The sequence below is a fragment of the Paramormyrops kingsleyae genome, chromosome 12 (assembly GCF_048594095.1).
Source record: "Paramormyrops kingsleyae isolate MSU_618 chromosome 12, PKINGS_0.4, whole genome shotgun sequence".
In the NCBI taxonomy this organism is placed as follows: Eukaryota; Metazoa; Chordata; class Actinopteri; order Osteoglossiformes; family Mormyridae; genus Paramormyrops; species Paramormyrops kingsleyae.
The window spans coordinates 27,256,873-27,265,708 of NC_132808.1; the positions used below are offsets into that span (position 1 = coordinate 27,256,873).

Here is an 8,836-nt window from a genome sequence, read left to right on the forward strand (position 1 = left end):
GAGCGGAGGAGAATTGTAAACGCGTGAGACAAAAATGACAAACTTGTGTAAATAAGATAAATAACATAAGGCTATTTAGTTTGTTTAATAAAATACAATGTATAGACCTGTTCTATAGGAAAGGTAACCTTAATGACTTCTATTGTGATCTGGTGCTCTATTGAAAATAAAATTAACTTGACCTTCAAGGGGGGGTGAGAGGTGCTGTTGGGGGTGGACGGGGCGCCCCCCTAATATAATGGTAGGGGGACCACTGATGCCTATGCATGAATGCGCACACACACACTGGCAGAGCTGTTTCAGAATGCTACCAAACATTACTGGCATTGTGTTGTGAATACAGCCCCCTCTCATCCAAATAAAAAGACCATTCTCTTCATCTTTTAACCCTTTATTGATAGATTATAAATATAACTCATGGTTAATACATTCAGCTTCCTTCGCCTCTTCTTTCATGTCCTCCTGCATCATCTCTGCCTCTGCCTTAATCTGTTTCATGTCCTCCTGCATCATCTCTGCCTCTGCCTTAATCTGTTTCATGTCCTCCTGCATCATCTGCCTCTGCCTTAATCTGTTTCATGTCCTCCAGCATCATCTCTGCCTCTGCCTTAATCTGTTTCATGTCCTCCTGCATCATCTGCCTCTGCCTTAATCTGTTTCATGTCCTCCTGCATCATCTGCCTCTGCCTTAATCTGTTTCATGTCCTCCTGCATCATCTCTGCCTCTGCCTTAGTCTGTTTCATGACCTCCTGCATCATCTCTGCCTTTGCCGTAGTCTGTTTCATGTGTCCTCCTGCATCATCTCTGCCTTTGCCTTAGTCTGCTTCATCTCCTCCTGCATCACCTGCCTCTGCCTCTGCCTTAATCTGTTTCATCTCCTCCTTCATCATCTGCCTCTGCCTTAATCTGGTCCTCCACTGCTTTTCCTCCACTTCCTCCTGCAGCACCAGTCATGTCTGTTCCACCCAAAAGGTCCGCCAAGATTGCCTCGATCTCAGCCTGTATCTTTTTGATTGCTGCTTGCGTCTCGTCAATGTCTTCCGAGACTGCCTCGATCTCTGCTCGCAGCTCCTCCACCCTCGCTTTATCTTCCACCAGTGGCTCACTCACTTTGATCTCCTCCTCTACTGCTCTTATGTCTCCCTCAGTCTCTCTCTCCACCTCAGCGTGCTTTTCCTCTTGCTCCTTCACATCAGCTTTTGCTTTTTCTTGTTTTGTTCCTTTCTTCTTTTTGGCAAAGGCAAACAGCTTCGCCCAGAATTTCTTTCTCTTCTTTTCTGGCTTAATCTCTTTCTTTTCGGGTTCTTCCGCAGCCTCATCGGCCACCACTGCGGGTCTAAAGCAGGAGAAAAAGGAGCACTTCATCTTTAGAGGCATGTCGTTCAAAGTCTGATCTGTTCTGAAGTGAAGCAAGTGCTTATATAACATTTCTGAGTTCCGGAATCCTGACACAGCGCTTGTCATCGTAATGTTTACCTTCAAAATTCTATGTGAAAACCTCCCATGTTGCACTTCTTCTGTAGTTTCATTCCTTATTAAACAGCTTTTGTTTTGTACAGTAACAGCACATATTATTGTTTAGCAAGTAGTGGTACCTGCAGAAATGTTTTCTTATGGTAGTGATCGGCGGCCAGTTATATTGTCTCTTCTGTGGTTCTGTCATGCCAAATTCCTGCCACCTTTGACGTTTCGCTCAACTGTTGGACTGATGATGCAGATTCAAGGCACCCCGTTAATTTCAAGGTACCCAGAAAGTTTCAGATTCACCCTTACTGCTGAGCGATACGTCATAGGCTGAAGGAATTTGGCAGGTGGAAGATATTTGGCATGACAGTTCCACTTAGAAAGCAGCGCATCATCACTGGTGGACAGTTAGGATGTACAGTTTTTCAGAACTTTTCCTAAGTACATTTTTTTCTAATATCTCTGCTTTACTTGAGTATCGGTTTTCTTTTTGAATCCTATGACTTTTACTCCACTATGTTTGAAAGACAAATATGGTCCTTTTGACTCCACTCTATGAATGTTCTTATTACTCAACACTTTGAAGCATAGCTTTGAAGTCAGCAGATGAATTTTCTTTTCTAAAATGCAATAGACCATAGTGTCTTGGTGACGGGAGAAAAACCAATCACAGTAAACTACCCCTGATCTGTCAATCATGTTGCTGTTGGGCAGTCATAGAGGTAGAGGAGTGTAACTGGATTAATTGTTTTATTTATTTTTTATTTTCTGAGGAAGTTGTATCTACAGCAGTTCCACAGTCTGCCTTTTGCATGCCTATGCATGAATGTACACACTCACTGGCAGAGCTGTGTCAGAATGCTACCATGCCGTTGGATGTAGATGGGGTGGGTGGTCTTTAAAGTAAATGAAAATGAGAACGGCTGTCCTTTTCTCCATTGAATTGTGTTTCTATAGGTTTTCTCCACAAGTTGTCTATTCTATAGGTTATACAAGCAAGTCAGTGCATTCAGTTGGCTGTTTCAGAGGCTCTGACATTAGCTTCCGTAAATGCTGTGTGGCAACAGTACAATGATGCGAAAATGTACTTTTGAATAATTAAGTATTTTTAATATCAAGTACTGCAGTACTTTAACTGAAAATAAAAATTTGACTGAATTGAACAGCTCTTTATCTTTGACTCAAGTTCTATCCTTTACCCACCTCCTCATATTACTCCATAGCAAGCAGTAGCAGGTGCAGAAAATTTCAGTTGCGGTGGTGATTGAAGCCTGTCAACTCCGTAGGTGTAAAAACCTCATGATTTCAGTGAATTCAGGTTTTTGATTTGCGGTGTCTTACTGAGATACAATGCGCATGGAAGCTAGTTTGTTACACCTTTCAAACATTACTGGCATTATGTTGTGAATACAGCCTCCTCTCATCCAAATAAAAAGACCATTCTCTTCATCTTTTAACCCTTTATTGATAGATTATAAATATAACTCATGGTTAATACATTCAGCTTCCTTCGCCTCTTCTTTCATGTCCCCCTGCATCATCTCTGCCTCTGCCTTAATCTGTTTCATGTCCTCCTGCATCATCTGCCTCTACCTTAATCTGTTTCATGTCCTCCTGCATCATCTGCCTCTGCCTTAATCTGTTTCATGCCCTCCTGCATCATCTCTGCCTCTGCCTTAATCTGTTTCATGTCCTCCTGCATCATCTCTGCCTCTGCCTTAATCTGTTTCATGTCCTCCTGCATCATCTGCCTCTGCCTTAATCTGTTTCATGTCCTCCTGCATCATCTCTGCCTCTGCCTTAATCTGTTTCATGTCCTCCTGCATCATCTGCCTCTGCCTTAATCTGTTTCATGTCCTCCTGCATCATCTGCCTCTGCCTTAATCTGTTTCATGTCCTCCTGCATCATCTGCCTCTGCCTTAATCTGTTTCATGTCCTCCTGCATCATCTCTGCCTCTGCCTTAGTCTGTTTCATGACCTCCTGCATCATCTCTGCCTTTGCCGTAGTCTGTTTCATGTGTCCTCCTGCATCATCTCTGCCTTTGCCTTAGTCTGCTTCATCTCCTCCTGCATCACCTGCCTCTGCCTCTGCCTTAATCTGTTTCATCTCCTCCTTCATCATCTGCCTCTGCCTTAATCTGGTCCTCCACTGCTTTTCCTCCACTTCCTCCTGCAGCACCAGTCATGTCTGTTCCACCCAAAAGGTCCGCCAAGATTGCCTCGATCTCAGCCTGTATCTTTTTGATTGCTGCTTGCGTCTCGTCAATGTCTTCCGAGACTGCCTCGATCTCTGCTCGCAGCTCCTCCACCCTCGCTTTATCTTCCACCAGTGGCTCACTCACTTTGATCTCCTCCTCTACTGCTCTTATGTCTCCCTCAGTCTCTCTCTCCACCACAGCGTGCTTTTCCTCTTGCTCCTTCACATCAGCTTTTGCTTTTTCTTGTTTTGTTCCTTTCTTCTTTTTGGCAAAGGCAAACAGCTTCGCCCAGAATTTCTTTCTCTTCTTTTCTGGCTTAATCTCTTTCTTTTCGGGTTCTTCCGCAGCCTCATCGGCCACCACTGCGGGTCTAAAGCAGGAGAAAAAGGAGCACTTCATCTTTAGAGGCATGTCGTTCAAAGTCTGATCTGTTCTGAAGTGAAGCAAGTGCTTATATAACATTTCTGAGTTCCGGAATCCTGACACAGCGCTTGTCATCGTAATGTTTACCTTCAAAATTCTATGTGAAAACCTCCCATGTTGCACTTCTTCTGTAGTTTCATTCCTTATTAAACAGCTTTTGTTTTGTACAGTAACAGCACATATTATTGTTTAGCAAGTAGTGGTACCTGCAGAAATGTTTTCTTATGGTAGTGATCGGCGGCCAGTTATATTGTCTCTTCTGTGGTTCTGTCATGCCAAATTCCTGCCACCTTTGACGTTTCGCTCAACTGTTGGACTGATGATGCAGATTCAAGGCACCCCGTTAATTTCAAGGTACCCAGAAAGTTTCAGATTCACCCTTACTGCTGAGCGATACGTCATAGGCTGAAGGAATTTGGCAGGTGGAAGATATTTGGCATGACAGTTCCACTTAGAAAGCAGCGCATCATCACTGGTGGACAGTTAGGATGTACAGTTTTTCAGAACTTTTCCTAAGTACATTTTTTTCTAATATCTCTGCTTTACTTGAGTATCGGTTTTCTTTTTGAATCCTATGACTTTTACTCCACTATGTTTGAAAGACAAATATGGTCCTTTTGACTCCACTCTATGAATGTTCTTATTACTCAACACTTTGAAGCATAGCTTTGAAGTCAGCAGATGAATTTTCTTTTCTAAAATGCAATAGACCATAGTGTCTTGGTGACGGGAGAAAAACCAATCACAGTAAACTACCCCTGATCTGTCAATCATGTTGCTGTTGGGCAGTCATAGAGGTAGAGGAGTGTAACTGGATTAATTGTTTTATTTATTTTTTATTTTCTGAGGAAGTTGTATCTACAGCAGTTCCACAGTCTGCCTTTTGCATGCCTATGCATGAATGTACACACTCACTGGCAGAGCTGTGTCAGAATGCTACCATGCCGTTGGATGTAGATGGGGTGGGTGGTCTTTAAAGTAAATGAAAATGAGAACGGCTGTCCTTTTCTCCATTGAATTGTGTTTCTATAGGTTTTCTCCACAAGTTGTCTATTCTATAGGTTATACGAGCAAGTCAGTGCATTCAGTTGGCTGTTTCAGAGGCTCTGACATTAGCTTCCGTAAATGCTGTGTGGCAACAGTACAATGATGCGAAAATGTACTTTTGAATAATTAAGTATTTTTAATATCAAGTACTGCAGTACTTTAACTGAAAATAAAAATTTGACTGAATTGAACAGCTCTTTATCTTTGACTCAAGTTCTATCCTTTACCCACCTCCTCATATTACTCCATAGCAAGCAGTAGCAGGTGCAGAAAATTTCAGTTGCGGTGGTGATTGAAGCCTGTCAACTCCGTAGGTGTAAAAACCTCATGATTTCAGTGAATTCAGGTTTTTGATTTGCGGTGTCTTACTGAGATACAATGCGCATGGAAGCTAGTTTGTTACACCTTTCAAACATTACTGGCATTATGTTGTGAATACAGCCTCCTCTCATCCAAATAAAAAGACCATTCTCTTCATCTTTTAACCCTTTATTGATAGATTATAAATATAACTCATGGTTAATACATTCAGCTTCCTTCGCCTCTTCTTTCATGTCCCCCTGCATCATCTCTGCCTCTACCTTAATCTGTTTCATGTCCTCCTGCATCATCTGCCTCTGCCTTAATCTGTTTCATGCCCTCCTGCATCATCTCTGCCTCTGCCTTAATCTGTTTCATGTCCTCCTGCATCATCTCTGCCTCTGCCTTAATCTGTTTCATGTCCTCCTGCATCATCTGCCTCTGCCTTAATCTGTTTCATGTCCTCCTGCATCATCTCTGCCTCTGCCTTAATCTGTTTCATGTCCTCCTGCATCATCTGCCTCTGCCTTAATCTGTTTCATGTCCTCCAGCATCATCTCTGCCTCTGCCTTAATCTGTTTCATGTCCTCCTGCATCATCTGCCTCTGCCTTAATCTGTTTCATGTCCTCCTGCATCATCTGCCTCTGCCTTAATCTGTTTCATGTCCTCCTGCATCATCTCTGCCTCTGCCTTAGTCTGTTTCATGACCTCCTGCATCATCTCTGCCTTTGCCGTAGTCTGTTTCATGTGTCCTCCTGCATCATCTCTGCCTTTGCCTTAGTCTGCTTCATCTCCTCCTGCATCACCTGCCTCTGCCTCTGCCTTAATCTGTTTCATCTCCTCCTTCATCATCTGCCTCTGCCTTAATCTGGTCCTCCACTGCTTTTCCTCCACTTCCTCCTGCAGCACCAGTCATGTCTGTTCCACCCAAAAGGTCCGCCAAGATTGCCTCGATCTCAGCCTGTATCTTTTTGATTGCTGCTTGCGTCTCGTCAATGTCTTCCGAGACTGCCTCGATCTCTGCTCGCAGCTCCTCCACCCTCGCTTTATCTTCCACCAGTGGCTCACTCACTTTGATCTCCTCCTCTACTGCTCTTATGTCTTCCTCAGTCTCTCTCTCCACCTCAGCGTGCTTTTCCTCTTGCTCCTTCACATCAGCTTTTGCTTTTTCTTGTTTTGTTCCTTTCTTCTTTTTGGCAAAGGCAAACAGCTTCGCCCAGAATTTCTTTCTCTTCTTTTCTGGCTTAATCTCTTTCTTTTCGGGTTCTTCCGCAGCCTCATCGGCCACCACTGCGGGTCTAAAGCAGGAGAAAAAGGAGCACTTCATCTTTAGAGGCATGTCGTTCAAAGTCTGATCTGTTCTGAAGTGAAGCAAGTGCTTATATAACATTTCTGAGTTCCGGAATCCTGACACAGCGCTTGTCATCGTAATGTTTACCTTCAAAATTCTGTGAAAACCTCCCATGTTGCACTTCTTCTGTAGTTTCATTCCTTATTAAACAGCTTTTGTTTTGTACAGTAACAGCACATATTATTGTTTAGCAAGTAGTGGTACCTGCAGAAATGTTTGCTTATGGTAGTGATCGGCGGCCAGTTATATTGTCTCTTCTGTGGTTCTGTCATGCCAAATTCCTGCCACCTTTGACGTTTCGCTCAACTGTTGGACTGATGATGCAGATTCAAGGCACCCCGTTAATTTCAAGGTACCCAGAAAGTTTCAGATTCACCCTTACTGCTGAGCGATACGTCATAGGCTGAAGGAATTTGGCAGGTGGAAGATATTTGGCATGACAGTTCCACTTAGAAAGCAGCGCATCATCACTGGTGGACAGTTAGGATGTACAGTTTTTCAGAACTTTTCCTAAGTACATTTTTTTCTAATATCTCTGCTTTACTTGAGTATCGGTTTTCTTTTTGAATCCTATGACTTTTACTCCACTATGTTTGAAAGACAAATATGGTCCTTTTGACTCCACTCTATGAATGTTCTTATTACTCAACACTTTGAAGCATAGCTTTGAAGTCAGCAGATGAATTTTCTTTTCTAAAATGCAATAGACCATAGTGTCTTGGTGACGGGAGAAAAACCAATCACAGTAAACTACCCCTGATCTGTCAATCATGTTGCTGTTGGGCAGTCATAGAGGTAGAGGAGTGTAACTGGATTAATTGTTTTATTTATTTTTTATTTTCTGAGGAAGTTGTATCTACAGCAGTTCCACAGTCTGCCTTTTGCATGCCTATGCATGAATGTACACACTCACTGGCAGAGCTGTGTCAGAATGCTACCATGCCGTTGGATGTAGATGGGGTGGGTGGTCTTTAAAGTAAATGAAAATGAGAACGGCTGTCCTTTTCTCCATTGAATTGTGTTTCTATAGGTTTTCTCCACAAGTTGTCTATTCTATAGGTTATACGAGCAAGTCAGTGCATTCAGTTGGCTGTTTCAGAGGCTCTGACATTAGCTTCCGTAAATGCTGTGTGGCAACAGTACAATGATGCGAAAATGTACTTTTGAATAATTAAGTATTTTTAATATCAAGTACTGCAGTACTTTAACTGAAAATAAAAATTTAACTGAATTGAACAGCTCTTTATCTTTGACTCAAGTTCTATCCTTTACCCACCTCCTCATATTACTCCATAGCAAGCAGTAGCAGGTGCAGAAAATTTCAGTTGCGGTGGTGATTGAAGCCTGTCAACTCCGTAGGTGTAAAAACCTCATGATTTCAGTGAATTCAGGTTTTTGATTTGCGGTGTCTTACTGAGATACAATGCGCATGGAAGCTAGTTTGTTACACCTTTCAAACATTACTGGCATTATGTTGTGAATACAGCCTCCTCTCATCCAAATAAAAAGACCATTCTCTTCATCTTTTAACCCTTTATTGATAGATTATAAATATAACTCATGGTTAATACATTCAGCTTCCTTCGCCTCTTCTTTCATGTCCCCCTGCATCATCTCTGCCTCTGCCTTAATCTGTTTCATGTCCTCCTGCATCATCTGCCTCTACCTTAATCTGTTTCATGTCCTCCTGCATCATCTGCCTCTGCCTTAATCTGTTTCATGTCCTCCTGCATCATCTCTGCCTCTGCCTTAATCTGTTTCATGTCCTCCTGCATCATCTCTGCCTCTGCCTTAATCTGTTTCATGTCCTCCTGCATCATCTGCCTCTGCCTTAATCTGTTTCATGTCCTCCTGCATCATCTGCCTCTGCCTTAATCTGTTTCATGTCCTCCAGCATCATCTCTGCCTCTGCCTTAATCTGTTTCATGTCCTCCTGCATCATCTGCCTCTGCCTTAATCTGTTTCATGTCCTCCTGCATCATCTGCCTCTGCCTTAATCTGTTTCATGTCCTCCTGCATCATCTCTGCCTCTGCCTTAGTCTGTTTCATG

The 8,836-nt window shown here is 42.8% G+C and overlaps 1 long non-coding RNA gene across 1 annotated transcript; it reads right to left on the reverse strand.

Annotated features, from left to right (window-relative positions):
• Window positions 1-376: 376 nt before the first annotated feature.
• Window positions 377-5,138, reverse strand: LOC140577684 (uncharacterized). Its single transcript, XR_011981839.1, has 2 exons — window positions 3,135-5,138; window positions 377-3,092 (listed from the first exon to the last, which is right to left on the reverse strand). It is a non-coding gene; the product is annotated as an uncharacterized lncRNA (long non-coding RNA).
• Between the last annotated feature and the right edge of the window lie 3,698 nt (window positions 5,139-8,836).